This window comes from Podarcis liolepis (assembly GCF_965112155.1).
Source record: "Podarcis liolepis genome assembly, chromosome: 16".
Taxonomy (NCBI): domain Eukaryota; kingdom Metazoa; phylum Chordata; class Lepidosauria; order Squamata; family Lacertidae; genus Podarcis; species Podarcis liolepis.
The window spans coordinates 35,847,892-35,866,425 of record NC_139567.1 but is presented as its reverse complement, the minus strand read 5'-3'; the positions used below and the strand labels follow the sequence as shown (position 1 = coordinate 35,866,425).

The 18,534-nt window shown below is 43.9% G+C and overlaps 1 long non-coding RNA gene across 1 annotated transcript in view; it reads left to right on the top strand.

Annotated features, from left to right (window-relative positions):
* Window positions 1-18,534, top strand: part of LOC310695396 — a 52,773-nt gene that overhangs the window by 15,883 nt on the left and 18,356 nt on the right. Inside the window, exon 2 of the long non-coding RNA XR_014520053.1 lies at window positions 14,057-14,138. This is a non-coding gene — a long non-coding RNA (uncharacterized lncRNA). The remainder of the gene's footprint in view (window positions 1-14,056; window positions 14,139-18,534) is intronic.

Sequence of the window (18,534 nt, the reverse complement as noted above, 5' to 3'; positions counted from 1 at the left end):
CTAAAAGAAGTAAATAAAAAAGTTCACCAGTGTGAGAAAAAGGAAGCAGACAAAAAAAAAGTTTTTAAAAAGATTTTTTTAAAAAAAAGTGGGGGGAGGGTATTATCTGAAATTCACCAAACAGGAAATGAGCAGTGAAATGTTATAAATCAACACATTTATTTTTTTTCTTATTCCTATGCAGATATATACAAGAAAAACAGCATCTAGTGCTCCATCAAAAATAATCAGTATCACCCAAAATGTATTTTGCATTCCAAATAGATGGATGCCTAGCTGGAGCAGTCTGAATTTTAATTGCATCATTTATATATGTTGCCAAACATTTGAGAAACTGTCCGTTTTATTTGCACCCCACCTAACTGTATTTTGCATGTCAACTTTTCAAATGTTAATATAAAACACACCCGGCCTCTTTGCCAGTTACCTTCAGATGTTTCCAGCCTTTAGCTCTTAGCCTTCATTCTGCAGCTAGTAGATGGAGGGCCAGAGTTTTATCATGTTGCTCTATGTTCAATCCATCCCAGGCACCCAGAAAAGCCAATGAAGGCACTGGAAGTACCATTGCATGGCCAATACTAATGTGTTCATGTATTGCCAAGAAACGCAACCGTGTGCTGCTGCTATCAAGATTATTGTTTTGTTGATACTTATAGGAGCTCCTGTAGGTATTGGTAATTCACTGTGCAAGAAGAAGGTTGCTGTAATCATTACTGCGATCACATCATGATTTGATTTTATATATATATATATATATATATAAATTTTTATTAGGGTTTCACAAATTTTTATAAACATATATCACAAACAAAGACAAACATAATAAACAGGTATAACTTAAAAGCCATATTTTCTTAAACCTTAGTTCACCGACTTCCCCGTACCTCCCCTTTCTACATTCCAATTTCAAAATTTAATTCAACAAATCCTTATTCTTAATTTTATCTAGTTTATAACCCTTCTTTTTCTTTAACTTAACCCTTACAGCTGTAAACCGCACTTTTTAGAACCAACGTCATTCTAACATTCATAAATTTTACAGTATTTCTTAAGATAGTCCTTAAATTTCTTCCAATCTTCTTCCGCCGTCTCTCTTCCCTGATCTCGGATTCTGCCAGTCATTTCCGCCAGTCCCATAAAGTCAGTCACCTTCATCTGCCATTCTTCCAAGGTGGGTAGATCTTGTGTCTTCCAATACTTTGCGATGAGTATTCTTGCTGCTGTTGTGGATCACATCATGATTTGAACATCATCAGCCACCTGAAGGTTGCTACATAGAAGGTGGATCAGATTAATCTACTTGTTGTTCCAGAGGGCAGGACTAGAACCAATTGATGGAAAAGGTTCAGACATATGCTGACTCAAACAGGGACAATTAGGAAGGATCTGGGCTTCAGCCAGTTTGAGTGGAGACAACCCTGGGTGATCCAGAGTGATCCAGGGCTGTCATGGGACAGGGCACTAAGTGGGAAAAAGGAGAGGCAGATTGTCCCAGCAGGAATGAATCTGTCAGGGACTGTGCTGAGGAGGAATGGTGGGAGCCCCCCCCCCCGCTCCTGCTCCTGAATCTTCTCAGGAGCAGGAGGACAATATAGATTTGCAGCAGTGGTTTGCAGAGGGGCATAGTTTAGCAGGCAGAAGCTGGGAAATACTGTTGTACCTTGGATCCTGAACACCTTACGAGTCGAATGTTTTGGTTCCCAAATGCCGCAAACCCAGAAGTGAGTGTTCCGCTTTGCAAACATTCTTTGGAACCCAAACATCCGACACAGTTTCCTATTGGCTGCAGGACCTACCTGCAGCCAATCGGAAGCTGTGCCTTGGTTTCTGAACATTTTGGAAGTCAAACAGACCTCTGGAATGGATTCCGTTTGACTTCTGAGGTACAACTGTACTGGATGGGGAACAGTTAGGTAAAGGAACACAGGAAGAGAGAGGGTTAACAGAGTCACAGTTGCTGGACAGCATTCCTCCAATCTCCCCAAGGTCACAGAGAGCTCAGAAAGTTTCAGAACAGAAAGCACACAGGCACTGGCGGAGGAAGAGTGGACGGGGGGAGCGCACTGCCCCTGGCAGTGTGATCCTTGTGGGGTGCCATCGTGGCTGCCCCCCTGCCTGTGCTGGGTGCCATGCCCCCAGGACACACGCCACTGCACAGAGGGTACAAGCTCAGATTCTTCTTCTCCTTCTTTGGCGACCACTCAGAGCTGAGTAAGACTGTCTTCCATAAACATAGTTTTAACAATGAGTCTGTAAGTGACTGTGGAGGTCAATTCTGGATCCACACGTCCTTCCACAGTGGGGACATTGGTTTCCGGGTGGGAGTTGATCACGGTGTGGATTTGCCAAGTGTGCCTTCCTCTTAGCACGTTTCTCCCTTGTGTCCTGAGTTCGAGTGTCTTCAAAGCCCATGACGCCTTTGGTAAAGGCTGTTCTCCAATTGGAGCGCTCGCAGGTAAGTGTTCCACAATTGTTGGTCTTTATACTACATTTCATAGACTAATAGGGCTGAAGCCTGACAGAATCCTCCACTCACAAGCTATTAATTGCAGAGTGCACTCCTTCTGGCTTCAGGGTGCTGTTTTGCCTGCAGGGAATGTTGAGGTAACAGACCTCAGCAGGATTGTAACAAAGGCATGTGTCACCACGGCCAATTGTGGCATCTTAAGGACAGGGGTGAATGAAGGCGCCGTGACACCCGGGGCGGCAAACCGCTATGTATGGTGCATGTGCGGCGTCGCTATGTACTGTGCATGCACCATACGTAGCAATGCCGCACATGCACCATACATAGCAGTTTGCCGGTGCTGCCGCTCCAGCAACGTACGGATGGTGCCGGGATCCTCTGCTTGCGGCTGTAGCGGTGACGGTGGGATGGAGGGACGCTACATGTAGCACATGCGTGTGACGCCGCACATGTGCTGTACATAGCGGTTTGCCACCGGCGCTGGAATCCTCTGCTCGTGGCTGCAGCCCTGAATGGAGGATCCTCCACATGTGGCTGTGGCAGCGCAATGGCTGCTTGCGCCGCCGTGAGTTCCCGCAGGGTGCCTTCTTGTCACCCCCCAGACATGGCACTCAGGTCGCACTGCCCACCCCCGCCCCCCATTGCGATGCCACTGCTTAAGGAACAGGCACAGGTCATAATTGTGCAAACACTTGACTAATTTAGGTCCATTAACCTAAAGGGATCTACTCCAAGTAGGACTCTCGTTGGCTTTCTATTCCTAGTGTTTTATCTTTTTTTAATACTTTTTTTTACTGAAAGTTGTCAACACAGAATACATTAAAGCTGAACAAATCTTTTTAAAAAAGAAAAGAAAAGGGGGGGAGAAAAAGAAGGAAAACACTTCACACAAAGGAGTGTTTTATCAATGTGCATCTGTATACAGGTGATGCAGAGTGGTGGACGATGGAAATGAATTGGACGAACTGGTAAAGAGCCCGAGCAGTCCATTACTTTGATGAAGTTTTCACATCAAACACAACATTACATGAGATAAACTTGTGCAGTACAATTGTATGCAATATTTGTTCACATTACTGAGTGCTAAGGTACATTTGCTTCTACAGTCTTTTCTTCCCATAATTGTCTTTTTATGTCATAGTCCATTTCTCTGTATTCCAGGATATATCTGGGCACAAATGGCTAAATAGCTCACACTTTGTAGCAAGCAAGTATAACGGGAAGGCAATCAGCAGGGAGTCTGAGCAAAAACGCAACACCATATTTGTGGGAGGCAAAATTGTAGGAGAATTCTACCAGATATTCTCTCCTGGGGGGTCAGGATGCGTAGAATCAAATGGGGCAAAGGTCCAGGAAGACCTGTAAACACCATCTTTGTAGTCAAGATAACCTCAAAAATATGAGCTGTAAAACGAGGTCATATATGCCTATCTGCTTGCTTTGAAGCTTTGAAGCCTTAATTTTGGTTCTGTTATTTGGAAGAAGGGAGGCTTCTCATGTTTGTCTGTCAGCTACCCTCTTACCTGAAAGATGGGTGGGAGTGGGGATAGGGCCTGTAAGCCAGGGGTGGCTAATTGGGCTATTGTTGCCAGCTTACTTAGCTTGCTTTTTGCATAAGTAGCCCATATACAAATAGCCCCTCGCAGACAAAGCCACGGTGCTTGCAGCTTCAGCATCCATCCTGAGGTGTGGCAGCAAGGAATCCTGCATTGCGTTGCTGTATGCAAATCTTTCGATATATCTCTATAATAAAGCACTAGAACTGATCACTAGAACTGAGTTTTGTAGATCTTTCTTTGGAATCCCTGCAAGTGGGTCCTCGGAGCAATTCTTTGCCCCATACCACTGTTAAAACAGCTTCACTGACTCTACCCATCTATTACCAAGCCAGGTTTGAGGTCATTGTATTGATTTATAAAGCTCTGAAGAACCTACCGTACTTTTCCATGTACAAGACTATGTTTTTTCCTTTAAAAATCATGCTAAAAAGTGGGGGTTGTCTTATACATGGGTAGTGCATAAGGTGCACGTTTGATTGGCTGCTGCCGTGGCTGTCAGCGGCTATTGTGCATGTTATTGGTTGCTGCATCAATGGGTGGTGTTGATTGGCTGACGCTCCGGCAGTTGGGCGGGCAATTGGCAGTTTCTGCCAGCGATGGGACAGAGGGGAGGCAATCCTCCCCCCCAAAAAAGCTCAACAACTCCGTGCCATCTCCCCCCATTTTCTTAAATTTGAGACCCCCCAAATAGGGGGCATCTTATACATGGAGGCATGTTATAGATGGAAAGGTACGGTACGTCCAGGCTGTCTTAGGGACTTCTTGAACCCTTAAATCCCAGTTTGATCGCTGAGCTCATTTGCAGGTGGGTCATTTGCAGCCATCAATGTCATTGACCCAGTCCTAAGAAACAGCACTGCCAATATAGATTCAGTAGTTGTGTTCTGCTCTAACTTTTAAACACCTGCTGAAAACTTTTCTATTCCGTCAGGGTTATGCAGGCAATTAAGGGCACGTCTTTCCACAATAGTTGGCTGATTTCTGACTTTAACAACCACAGGATTCACGACCACTGCTTCTGGAGCAAGGTAAGCTCACCCTCTCTGATAATATGAGCAAGTAATGAATGAGACCGAAAGGGGAGTAATGAAAAGAAAGTACCCATTTGTTACTCTGCGCATGCATTGCGGAGCAAATGAAGATCGAACCAAATGGGCCCTATTCAATTCCTCACTCTGAAATGAATGTGCACCACGATTTCATGGGTACACACAGCAATTCTAGCACTGGAGAGTGAGTGTGATAGATAAAAACCAAAGTGTTCTTGGTCTCAATAAGCTGAGAGGTGCCAGACTTAGCAGGGCAAAGAGCAGTTCGTCTGTACCACACAGACAACACCCTGAGGGCACCCGGTGAAGTCTCGTCTCATTGTTTCTCTTGCCTTGGAAGTGTGCTGCACATTAAGGGAAAGAGCCAATTTTCTACAAGATTACCTTAGACAGCTGCTACATCAGCTACTCAAATGACCCCAAGAATATAGAAGAGACTTCATATCCACTGTTGACTTCGGATAAATGTTAAAATATTTCAACCGTTTCATCCCCATCGCATTTGCTGCAGTATATGCATGCTGTGTATACGGTATATTTAAAATGTTTTGTATCAAATTCTGGACAGACCTTTTACGTAGCGGACTTTCTGACAGTAAGAGTTGTTTGGCGGAAGACTACCTCCTTCACTGGGTTTTTGTAAACAAATATTGGATGGTCATCTGTCAGGGATTCCTTAGTTGTGATGCAAACAAGGATGCCAGCTTGAATAAATTATGAGGGGGCAAGTAAAAAAGGTAAAGGTAAAGGACCCCTGGATGGTTAAGTCCAGTCAAAGGCAACTATAAGGTTGCAGTGCCCATCTCACTTTTCAAGCCGAGGGAGCTGGCATTTGTCCACAGACAGCTTTCTGGGTCATGTGGCCAGCATGACTAAGCCGCTTCTGGCGCAACAGGACACCGTGACGGAAACCAGAGCGTACTGTTTACCTTCCTGCCGCAGTGGTACCTATTTATCTACTTGCACTGGCATGCTTTCGAATTGCTAGGTTGGCAGGAGTTGGGACAGAGCAACAGGAACTCACCCTGTCATGGGGATTTGAACCACTGACCTTCTGATCGGCAAGCCCTAGGCTCTGTGGTTTAGACCACAGTGCTACCCACTCCCATGTGGGGGGGGGGCAGGTAAGCCCCGCTCCACATAATTACAAGACGCAGTGCACATACAGCATTTGAATGGCAATTGTCATCAAATTGGAGACTGCCCTCAAATATTTTATTGGGAGGGGGTCAAAGGGACCTCAGCCCCTATGAGTTGGTATTTGTACTAGGTGACCATTGGTGTCCCTTCCAACTCTACAATTCTACAAACACACACACACACACTTGACCAGCCCCCCTCCTTGCTGCTGGTGGTTACACATCTCAGTAATAGAGCCATAAATGAACATCTTATTAGTTTAATCCTGAATGGGGGCATACACAAATCAGCCACTTGGTTCAGTTGATATCATTTAAGACTCCCATCCATCTTAGTCAGAGGAGTTGCCTAGCTCAATTCATCAAAGCCGAGACAAAAACTCCCAGAGAGGAAGAGGGAGGGAGGAGGCTACATAATAACTGAGTTGCTCAGTATGCAACATATTTAATCATAATAAAAGAAAATGTGTTTGTTTATGTGCGGGGAGGTTTTCTTGATCCTACTGAGACTCTCCACTTGGGATTGCGTTTGCAGGTCATTTAGAAGGTTTTGCAGGCACAAAGGGTTAGATACCCAATGCTTTTCCTGCTCAAAGTAAAACTATATAAAATAATGGGTATGGCTGACTAGGGTCCATTAATTTCAATGGATTCACTCAGAGTAAAACTGAGTTGGGCAAAACTCTTAATCTGGTGACTCACTAATTTGAGGGTGCGGGTTCCCCTGAGAACATTTCAAAGGTCTCTGTCATCTGCACAGTTGCTGAATTAGAAAACCTGATTTAGAAAACAAATTATCCCAGCTTATAAGAGTCAGATGCATTTCTGAACTGAGCAACCCCTCCCACTTGAAAAACACCACCAAGTATCAAAATAATTCAAGCTGTAAATCATGATTGCACAGCAATCTAACAGTCCACATGAAGCCCCTGGGCTGGCCAGGTTTGGTCTAAATGTAAGACGTTTGCCCTTTTTTTTTACTTTGCTTGGCCAACAGAGAAGGAACATTACGCTGGCTGATTTATCCAGCGAGTGACCTCGAGGTGCCTGGGCTGGGGTACACAGACTCCAAATCTGGATACAGACATTGACTGAAGACGTGTTTCATTGTCTTAACGCAGTAGTGCACTGGTTGCAGTGTGATGGCTGGATTGCTAAGAGGCTAATTATGGCTGGCTGGTACTTGTATTCCAGTTAGATATGGATTGCTGGAAGGCTGCGCTTGGAGACAAATTGACAGGGGTTATTGCATTGCCATTTCTCTTCTTCTATCTCTGCCTTATTAACAAGTGTATTCTTCTTGTGGCACACTGATTACCTCCTCCCCCCCCAACACTCTCTTCTCACCTTTTCCACAGTACCTGGGATGCATGCTAATGAAGCAATGCTTTGGCTAAATGGAGCACGTTCTACAAATTCTCAACAATAAGCAAGCTGGGCTGGGGCTGGCTGAAGTCATTTTGCTGCACGGCTCGGGGGTGTCCCAAAGTGGTGATGGAACTGTGCATGGGGCTGAAAAGGGCCTAGACATGGAAACGAAGTTCAGGCACTGGAGTATGAAAAAATTAATTTGGAACTCAGAACCTCAGAAGTAAAATGCATGGGCATGTTCAGAGTGCACCTGCCTTGCCAATGAGGAACCTCTGTATTTAATAAGATGGGTGCCTCTAGACTGTCAGTATTTTGTGAGGAGGGATGTAAGAATACATCAGAACTTTGGATTTGTACCATTAAGGTGCTCTTGTTGCTCTAGCACAACAAATTCAGTTTTTAATGGCTTTTTTTTGCTGTTTGGAAAGTGATGGGGAAATGCACTGAAAACTGTGAGACGAGTGAATGATTAATGAGAAGGGTAAATTCTCATTGTTGTATAAGCTCCGCATAAGTGAATAGGAGCAAATGCTCAGAGACTGGACGTACAGTCTAACTCAGAGGTCGGCAACCTAAGGCCCATGGGCTGGAAGTGGCCCATGAGGGTCGCTTAACCAGCTCATGAGCCACCCCCTAACCAAGCCGCCCACTTGGCGAGTCCCCGCGCGCAGCGCTAAACCGGTGGAAACTCTTTTCCGTGGCTCCGGAAATCACTTCTGCGCATGCCCAGATGCTGGAAATCACGTCCGTGCATGTCCGCAGTGCCAGAAATCACTTCTGCGCATGCCCAGAGGCCGAAAATCGCTTCTGCACGGGCGTAACTTTTGGTGTCTGGACATGCACAGACGCGATTTCCGGCATCACGCTGCGCTGGTCGGGCCCATGGAGGATCTCCACTGTAGTGATCCGGCCCATGCCCAGTAAGCCTTGCCAACCCCTGGTCTAACTATCGTGTAAGCTTTGTGCAAGCAAATCAGGATGAGTGCTGAATTAACGGATCATCTGAGGGAAGCTGTGTGCTGCTTATTTTAGCTCTTTGAGAGCTGTTAGATAGTGGAACAGACTCCCATGGAAGGTTGCAAATGCTCCTTCACTGGAGATGTTTAAACAGTTGTTGGGTGGCCTAGGATTCTTTAGCCACCCAACAACTAAGGGTCCTTTCCAATCCACAGTTCTATGATTTCAGGTGTTTATTTCCCATTGTTTCTAGAGGGAGACTCTGTAAAAAGAGTTTTTCCACACTGTAAAAAGATCAGGTTGATGGGCCCCATCTGCCCCTCACTTCCTTCTACAGCAAGTGCAGAAACCACCTTCATGACTGTTGGACCTACTATTGGTCTCGACTGCTCAATCTGTCACAGCCAATCTTTGCATGCAGGGGAAGTCCCTAACTCAGTAAGGGTTTGAGACCCATCAGCTACCCTCACCAGACCCTAAGTCTCTTCTGCCTTGCAGGATATCTTCAGTGCTGCTAAAGCAGTGGTTTGACTTTGCTCCTGGAGGCACACTCCATTATGTCTCAAGAAGGATGGATGGCAACAGATTGTAATTATTATTATTATTATTATTATTATTTGTACCCCGCTCTCCCCAGCCGAGGCCGGGCTCAGGGCGGCTAACAAGCAATAATAAAAACAAGTTGAATGAATACAACTTAAAAACAAGATTAAAATACAACATTAAAATCTTGAAACATTAAAATATCAAAATACAGCCTCATCACAGGAGGAGAAAGGAAAAAGAAAAAAGAAAGAGGGGGAGGGAATCAAATTGGCTCCAAGCCAAAGGCCAGGTGGAACATCTCTGTCTTACAGGCCCTGCGGAAAGAAATCAGATCCTGCAGGGCCCTGGTCTCATGAGGCAGAGCATTCCACCAGAGTTGAAAATGCCCTGGCTCTGGTTGAAGCTAATCTAACTTCCTTAGGGCCTGGGACCACTAGGGTGTTGCTATTTATGGACCTTGAGGCTCTCCATGGGGCATACTGGGAGAGGCGGTATGTAAGCCCCTCTGTGATCCTTGGGTGAAGGGTGGCATATAAGTTTAATGAATAATAAAATAAAACAAAATTTTCACAGCAAAAGGTGTGGATTTTGAAGAATAGAGGTGTTTCAGTTTGCATATTGTTTCACAAAGTAGGCTCACCTATAAATGCAAATTTCTTCTCCATCCCTACTCCCAAAGGCCACATTTGCCAAGAAGTACAACCAAAGGCAACTTACAATGTCAAAAGCACCCATAATTCCATGATTCCACCTTCAACAGATATTTGCCTAGCCCACATGGTGGAACTTCTCTGTGCTTTCTGGTTGCTATAACTCTGTCTAAATGGCACCGTAATGTTCTCTTTTAACTGCCACTTAAAAAGAGAGAGAAAAAAAGCCCCCTCCTAAGACCCCATAACTGTTAATCATGTTAAAAGGTGTTGGAGAGGCCAATTTCTCTAATGGCATTAAAATGTTGCCTGTTCCTGCCCTCCTTTATGAAGCCTCCTTTATGGGGGAGCGCACGATGCCTAGCACTGTGGGGCTTTAATAGGCAATCACTGAAATCTCATCATGGTTTTATTTATGCTGCCAATTGGGACACGCCAATGACTTTTCACCCAGGGGGATTGTCCCGGTTGAGAGACAACAATGTGGGACAGAGCAGCTGGAGTGCAAGGAAGCAAACACCTGCCACTCCTCATGTGATTCCCCCCCCCCCCGCCCTAGCAGATATGGACATTTCCCCCTTTAGATGAGCATAGGTGGGCTCTGCCACAAAATATTACAGCATGACGTGCTCCTGTCCAGTATGTCCTCCCCAAGATTACTCTATCCTAGTGTGGTCCATGGATCCCCAGTGTTTGGTGAGCTTCATTCTGATGGTCCATGGAACTGGCTGTGGTGGGAACAGGAACTCAGGAAGTTGCTTGATACTGAGTTAGGCCATTGGTCTATTTAGTTCAGTGTTGTTGATGCTGTTTTTGTGGGAACGTTTATATAATTTAGCAGAGTTTAAACGATCCCCTGTTTGAGTTTATGCAGTGACAAGCGGGTTGATAACTCATTTGAGTCCTATCAGTAATTATACCTTCCTGGCTCATAATCCCTTTCTGTCCCTCTTAAAGAAAACACACATGAATCCGAATCATATTAACATAACTTACCTTACTCTCAGATTCATTTAGGTTTACAGAGTTATTCCTGAAGGCAGGCTTAGATAACAGATAAACTACAGTGGTACCTCGGGTTACAGATGCTTCAGGTTACAGACTCCGCTAACCCAGAAATAGTACCTCAGGTTAAGAACTTTGCTTCAGGATGAGAACAGAAATCGTGCAGCAGCGGCGTGGTGGCAGCGGGAGGCCCCATTAGCTAAAGTGGTGCTTCAGGTTAAGAACTGTTTCAGGTTAAGAACGGACCTCCAGAACGAATTAAGTTCTTAACCCGAGGTACCACTGTATATACTAGATAGTAGTGAGTCATGAGAAGACTGCATCCGAGCAGTTACCAGTTAACACTCCTTGCAGCAACCGACCAACCAACTGACAAAACTGACTGCCACATAGAGGCAGTTAGTCCTCTCGGAATGTTGGACTTGACTGACAGCTTTATATCCCAGAGTTTTCTGGCACTCACCAAATAAAGGATTCAGACTCCGATTGTAGATGTGTTATGTTTCCTTTGAATAGCTTAAAAAAAGGTTGATCAGTGCATCAACCAATGTCAGGGGTGCCAACTTAAATAAAATAAGGGGGGCAAGTAAGCCCTACTCCGCATAATGGATCACATGACATGGTGCACGGACACCTTTTGCATGGCAATGCCCATGAATTTTGGGGGGCAGCCCCCTCAAATATTTTATGGGGGGGCCAAAGGCCACTCGACCCCTAGGAGTTGGCCCCTATGACCACAGTGATGGAATCTTCTTCCTCTAAGTCTAAGGAAGCCCTGTCCATTCTGGAGCATGTCCAGAGGAAGGCAGAAAATGTTATAAAGGGCAGATCCTGGCAGGATTGCATTCTCTCCTCATCAGCCGGTTCCCACATCAGGGCCGATACTGAGTACCTGATCATGTCCTAGATTGGTGTGTGCATGTGTGTGTACATGCAGAGCCCTAATTAAGAGAGGATATTTGAAGGTCTGTCATACAAATTCATTTTCTCTGCTCCAGAGAAACAGGGAAAAAATCAGCTTATGAGAAAGAGGAATTTGACTAAGCCCAAGGAAATAACACCCCAATATTACAAGCTGTTCTACAGTGGAACAGTTTACTTGGCATGTGGTGAGCTATTCTACGTGAGAAGTTTTTGAGCTTGATCATTTGCCCGATAATAAATGTTGGAAATGTAAGGAAACTGAAGGTACATTCTTTCACCTTTGGTGGACGTGCCCAAGGATTAAGGCTTTCTGGGAGATGATTTATAATGAACTGAAAAGGGTATTTAAATATACCTTTCTGAAGAAACCAGAGGTCTTTCTTCTGGACATGGTCAGCCAAATGGTGCTAAAGAAGTACAGAACTTTCTTTATGTATGCCACAACAGCAGCAAGAATACTTATTGCAAAGTATTGGAAGACGCAAGATCTACCCACCCTGGAAGAATGGCAGATGAAGGTGATGGACTACATGGAACTGGCGGAAATGACTGGCAGAATCCGAGACCAGGGAGAAGAGTCGGTGGAAGAAGATTGGAAGAAATTTAAAGACTATTTACAGAAATATTGTAAAATTAATGAATGTTAGAATGATGTCAGAATAAAGTTAAGTGGTTTAAGCAGCAATGTTTTAAAGGTGTATGAAAAATGGATTATTAACAGGTGAGAACTTAAAGTTATATTATATTAAGTTAAAGGATTAAGATAAAAACAAAGAGGGAAAGAAATTGCTGAATCAACTAACTAAATTGGAATACAAAAAAGGGAGGTGTGAGGCGGTCAGGGAAGCAAGGATATGAATATATGACATGGAAAGATTGATGTGTTTTCTTTTTAAATGTTTTTTATCTTTTTTCTGTATTTTGTATTTTTCTTTTTTTTCTTTTTTTTCTTTTTTATTCTTTTTACTTATGTAATTTTTTCCCCCTTTGAAAACTTAATAAATATCATAAAAAAGAGAGAAGTTTTTGAGCAGGGACTGCATGGCCACGTATCAGGAATGGTCTAACAGTGGATTCCCTGCAATTTGAGATCCCTTTTATCTCTATGAATCTGGCTTGGTTCTCAAAGGAAGGTGATGGGGAATAACAGCAGTAGTTCACGCCAGTTGAAGAATATTTCAATTCACTGTAAGGTTGTTAAACCCATCTGCTGAAAATCCAGCTTGTCCTTGTCTGGTCCAAGAGTAGTAGTAGTGAGGCTTAGCGCTCTGTTCTTAATGGGAAGTGCCTGCAATGACGAATTGGGAAGGCGAGTGTTCCTGACAGTGATTAAGGGAAAGTTTAAAGCTTGCATTTAGATAAATTGGATGGAAAATCCGATCCACACACTCTTTTCAAATATGATTATACAAACATCATTTGCATAAATATTATAATTAAAATTCTGCCTACAGCGTAATGATAAAAAAGGAAGCTGAGAGAAAATGGTATTAAATGATCAAGGGAGAAATATCTGAAATGCCACTGTGTGATGTTCTCAGCTCTCTGTTAAATAAGTAATTTATTGCAATATTCTCAAACAGAAAGGAAATTAAGCTTGATCCTGAAGGCCTTATCCTCGATGGTTTGATTTTGTTTCATCGGCTATCGTAACTTTCAGGCAGAACACCCAAAGTATCAACATAACTACCTTAAATTGGAACACTGGATTACCTTCAAGAGCTTTTCAAATTCAGCATTGTCACCTACATTGATGAATCATGACTTTGATTCATGGCTTACGACAAAAATTATTTAATAGTGGAGTTTGACATTGTAATGTTGACATATTTAAAGTGGATTCAGGGCTTAGAGATTAAAGACTACCATGTTCAGGATGCTAATAAAATTGACTCACTCTCTGGCGTCAAACAATCCACTTTCTTGTGGTTCTCGTTTCTGAGATCAGTCTCCTTTTTTATTCAAGTCTTTTATACATAAATATATACATACATACTTTTATTTGTATGCCGCCTTTCCACAGTTCAAACTATGCTGAAGGCAGCTTACAATATGAAAAAATACATAACTACAACATAACAAAAGTAGTCATTAAGCAAATACTCAACTAAACTGAACAATTCCCGCATAAATCACAATAAGATCTATACTAAAGATACAAAAAACCAACAATCAATACTTCTAAGACACAGAGAGGTCAAGATCCTGCAGCTTCTGCTCTGCAGCCACACATTGTGAAGTTTTTGTTCCCAGGGATAAGAGAGTCTCCATTTTCTCTGCTGGATGAGCCTCTTCCACTTTTCTTGCACCTCTGATGACCCAGGAAGCAGAGGTCCATTTGCTAAGCAGCAAGGTTAAATGGAGTTTTCTTCTCTTTGTTTTTTGATAGATTATGCAACACAGCAGCCAAACGATGACAATCCCGAGTGTGATGTAGACCCAGAAATGTGTGCATCCTGAACCTGAAACAGGTATGTTAAGGAAGAATTGAAGCACGCAGGATTCATTTTGTTGATAAACAAGCTGGTACTTTCCAGCAAGTCCTTCACAAGCATTCTTGATAGCAAGGCCACTGTCAGATATTATAGAAGTGCTCTTCATGGCTTTGCTATGACTCTGTATCCATGACAGGTTTTTCTTCCTTGCTTTGAAAATCCTTTAGCTCTCCATCTCTGGTGATGGTAATGAGTGCTGCGTGAGCCTCATCCACCTCCTACCCCTGTACACCACAAAACAAGTGGGTTTCCAAAGATTCCTGTTGAATTTATTCTCCTTTTTTTAGTCAGGTCCGGTGCATGTCTCCTTGTGAGTGACTTTGCTTGGGTCTGCAGGGGCTCAGGAGCCAGTGTGGTGTAGTGGTTAAGAGCAGTGGACTCGTAATCTGGTGAACTGGGTTCGCTTCCCCACTCCTCCACATGCAGCTGCTGGGTGACCTTGGGCTAGTGACACTTCTCTGAAGTCTCTCAGCCTCGCTCACCTCACAGAGTGTTTGTTGTGGGGGAGGAAGGGAAAGGAGAATGTAAGCTGCTTTGAGAATCCTTCGGATAGTGATAAAGTGGGATATCAAATCCAAACTCTTCCTGTTCTTCCTCTTCTTCTTCTTCTTGAAGCAATGGGGAGGCAGGGCTTCTTCATCTCCCAGAGGTCCTCTCACTACATCTCATGGAACTGGGAATATCCTACAAGACCCCACAGGGGGCTGAGGCCTTTAAAAGACCCTGGCCATAAGAGTTGAGGGCCATTTTGCCCTATGAGCTTCACACCCAGCCACCCTCAGTGATAAAGTCTCACTGGGCTACTTGGATCATTGGTTGACAGGCCCATAGATCAGAAAGACACCCAAACTCTGAACTGTTGGAGCTTCTAGGTGATCCAGATGCTTACACACTCTCCAACATTTCTCTGATGAAAATAGGGAGTCCTAATCAACAGCAACAACAGCAACAACAACAACAACATTCTATCTGACTGGGTTGCCTCAGCCACTCTGTGCAGCTTCCAACAACATATATATAAAAAACATAATAAAACATTTAAAAACTTCCCTATACAGGTACACCCTTCAGATGTCTTCTAAAGGTTGTATAGTTACTTATCTCCTTGGCTCGGGGGGGGGGGTCACATAACTCCATACCCTTCAACATTTCTCTGATGAAAATAGGGATGTCCCAAGGAAAAGCAGGACATTTGAAGTGTATGTTGCTGTTGTTAATTTTGCTGCCGGTCTTTGACCGCAATAAAGATTGATTGATTGATTGATTGAAAGTGGGACATTCTGGAATCAAATCAGAAACTGGGACAGCTTCTGTAAACCTGGGACTGTCCCTGGAAAACAGGGATACTTGTAGGGTCTGCTCTTATCTAGCGTTTGGTTTCCTCGGAATGAGGGACAGCGGAGACTGTGGTGTCTTTAGGATATATGGTTTATTTTCACATATATACAACCCGAGCCTACATTGGAGGGGGTTCACAGCATTAACACCCCAAGAGGATCTTACTTCTCCCATAGCTGCAGCCTTGGATCTCAGCAGAATCAGGCATGTCTCTGTCTCTCAGCTGCCAAACCTGCTTCCTGCTCCTAACTTCTAGCTTACACACCAAAACTCCGGCTCTTGTCCTATCTAACAAGCACTGAGGTAGAGGTAGGGGTGGCCCACCCACTGCTATTTTTCTAGAAAAATAGTTGCTGGAGCTCACTATAAGATAATGCTTCCCTTGTCCTCTTATTATGGCAATGGCTTCCATCTGAGAGGTGATAGAACTGAAAAAAAGCCCTAGGCCCACCACTTGCTCTCTGGTCCAGAGCCACTTCCTTTGCTACCTTAATAATCTATACTTAGGGAGACATTACTGTTATGTATTCAGTGGTCTGTGTTTGCCTGAGCTTGAGTCTGGACTAAGGATTCTGAGCCCCTGTGTTCTGATTTGATACAAGATAGCCAATCACAGAACATTTCAGAATTTGGGCCTCTGCCATTGGCCCTTAAACTCTGAGTTATGATTCGCAGCTTGGAAGTTTAGACAGCCAATCATGTTGGGAGTGGGAGTGGCCCAGGCCTTCAGAAATGTATATAAGCAGTTGCTTTGCCCCTGATGTCCAGTTCTGTTAGTTCAATAAATGTTCTTGCTGTTATCACTATGTCTTGCCTTGTGGGAACCCACCTACACTTCAATTTACCAAGAAGCTGGCCTGGCTGTTTCAACAATGGGATCCTCCATTAGATTTTAACCCTTGCAGGATCCAGGAATTTTTAAACCCAGCCAGATGGGTGGGATATAAAAAATGAAATTATTATTAATATTAGAAAGGACTAAAGCATGCGGCCTACCCCTCCCAACTCACAACACAATGCATGGCTAATATGCTGCCAATCTGCTACCAGGCCAGGTTTAAGGTAACCTATAAGGTTCTATACAACTCAGGACCATGCTACTTAGAGGCCACCTTCTTCCTTAGAGGTCACTGCGGTCTGCAGGGCAACGTCTTCTGCAAGTTCCAAAATATATCAGAAACCTGCTCCATAGTAACTTGGAGCAGGGCTTTCATTGTGTCAGCCCGTTTCGTCGAGTAGCGTTCCTGTCAAGATACGAGAGGCACCCACTGCCTGCACTTTTCACGAAACAATGGAAGACATTTTTCTCCTGATGAGCTTTCGCAGTTGGATAACTAGGTCTCTTACCAGGGGGCTCTGCTTTGCATTGTTTTTAAAGGTCATTCACTCTTGTTTTCTGTGCTGTTTTATTATGCTGGTGTACATCACCTTCAGGCACATATATGGAAGGTGATTAATAATAATAAGGCAGGAATGGAAAAATCATATTTTTGGTAAGTTTGATATTATTTGCCATGGATGTTCCATTATTCCAGAACTATGTCCTTCATGCTGAATTTATCCTTCCATTTCTTTAAAAAATATGTTGTTATTTTCTTACATTACAAAATAGCAAGAAACAGTATTAGAACAAAACCCACACTTCCACCCTTTCTGAAGATGTGAGGTCAGCCAACCCACCCAAAAAAGTGACTTTTGGTTTCATTCTCCTTACTATTTTTAGTTTAGTGGATAATATTTTCTAACAGGGCTAATTGCCAGGCATTTTTATGCCATGTGGTCATTGTCACACCTTCTAAGGATTTCCAATATCTAGCTAGTACTAGCCTGGGTGCTAATAAAAGCTGGTCAATAAGATCCTTAAAATGCAGATTTATATTGTCCCCTAGGTAAAGATTAAGTAAAGCCAACTCTGGGCTTTTTGTTTTGTTATTCCAGAGTGATGTCCTTCATTTGGAATTTATAAGGTTTCCATTTGCTGTTGTTTCTTGATGTGCTCTGGGACTCAAGTTCTTTGTACAGAAGCAACTGCTGGGCCGAAGGGACGCGGGTGGCACTGTGGGTAAAACCTCAGCACCTAGGACTTGCCGATCGCATGGTCGGCGGTTCGAATCCCCGTGGCAGGGTGCGCTCCCGTCGTTCGGTCCCAGCGCCTGCCAACCTAGCAGTTCGAAAGCACCCCCGGGTGCAAGTAGATAAATAGGGACCGCTTACCAGCAGGAAGGTAAACGGCATTCCGTGTGCTGCGCTGGCTTGCCAGATGCAGCTTGTCACACTGGCCACGTGACCCGGAAGTGTCTGCGGACAGCGCAGGCTCCCGGCCTATAGAGTGAGATGAGTGCACAACCCTAGAGTCTGGCAAGACTGGCCCGTACAGGCAAGGGTACCTTTACCTTTACCTTTAACTGCTGGGCCGAGTTTCCTTTTTTGGGTTCAGTGGAACTATTGTTTGCATTGCTCATGTTTCAAACAACTTATTGATGCATTTATTAGCTCTCTGTGGGCAATTGCTGCATTGTTCTGTGGTTCCAACTTAAATAAAAATGGTTCACTTTTAGCCATTGCACACTTTTCTTCTAACTAAGCTTTGTAGAACCCAAATAGGCAGAGTTTACATCTACTAAGAAGTCCCACTGTATTCTGTGGGATGACTTTCAGGTAAATGCATTTAGGGTCAATTTTCAGTCAATTTTCTGAAATACTCTGGTGAGTCTCCTTCTTCAGATGGTGCACACTAATTCGGTTGCAGATCTCATGCAGAATGCTGTTAGATGACTCCCAACAAGAGCTTCAATCAGGAGCTCATTGTCTGAGCAAAACCACTCTTCATAAGGACATCTTCTTGTCAGGGACATGCCAAAATGTAAGATCCATTTCCTCTTCAAAACATGCAGTAGGCATAATCCAAATCACAGCTGATGAGTTATCTCAATGGCTCTAATGTTAGATTTTGGGGTTGCCTACAGAAAGTGTTGGTAACTGACAGCTGGTTCAAAACAGTGGCCAGGTTGTTTACCAGGATATACCATAAGAA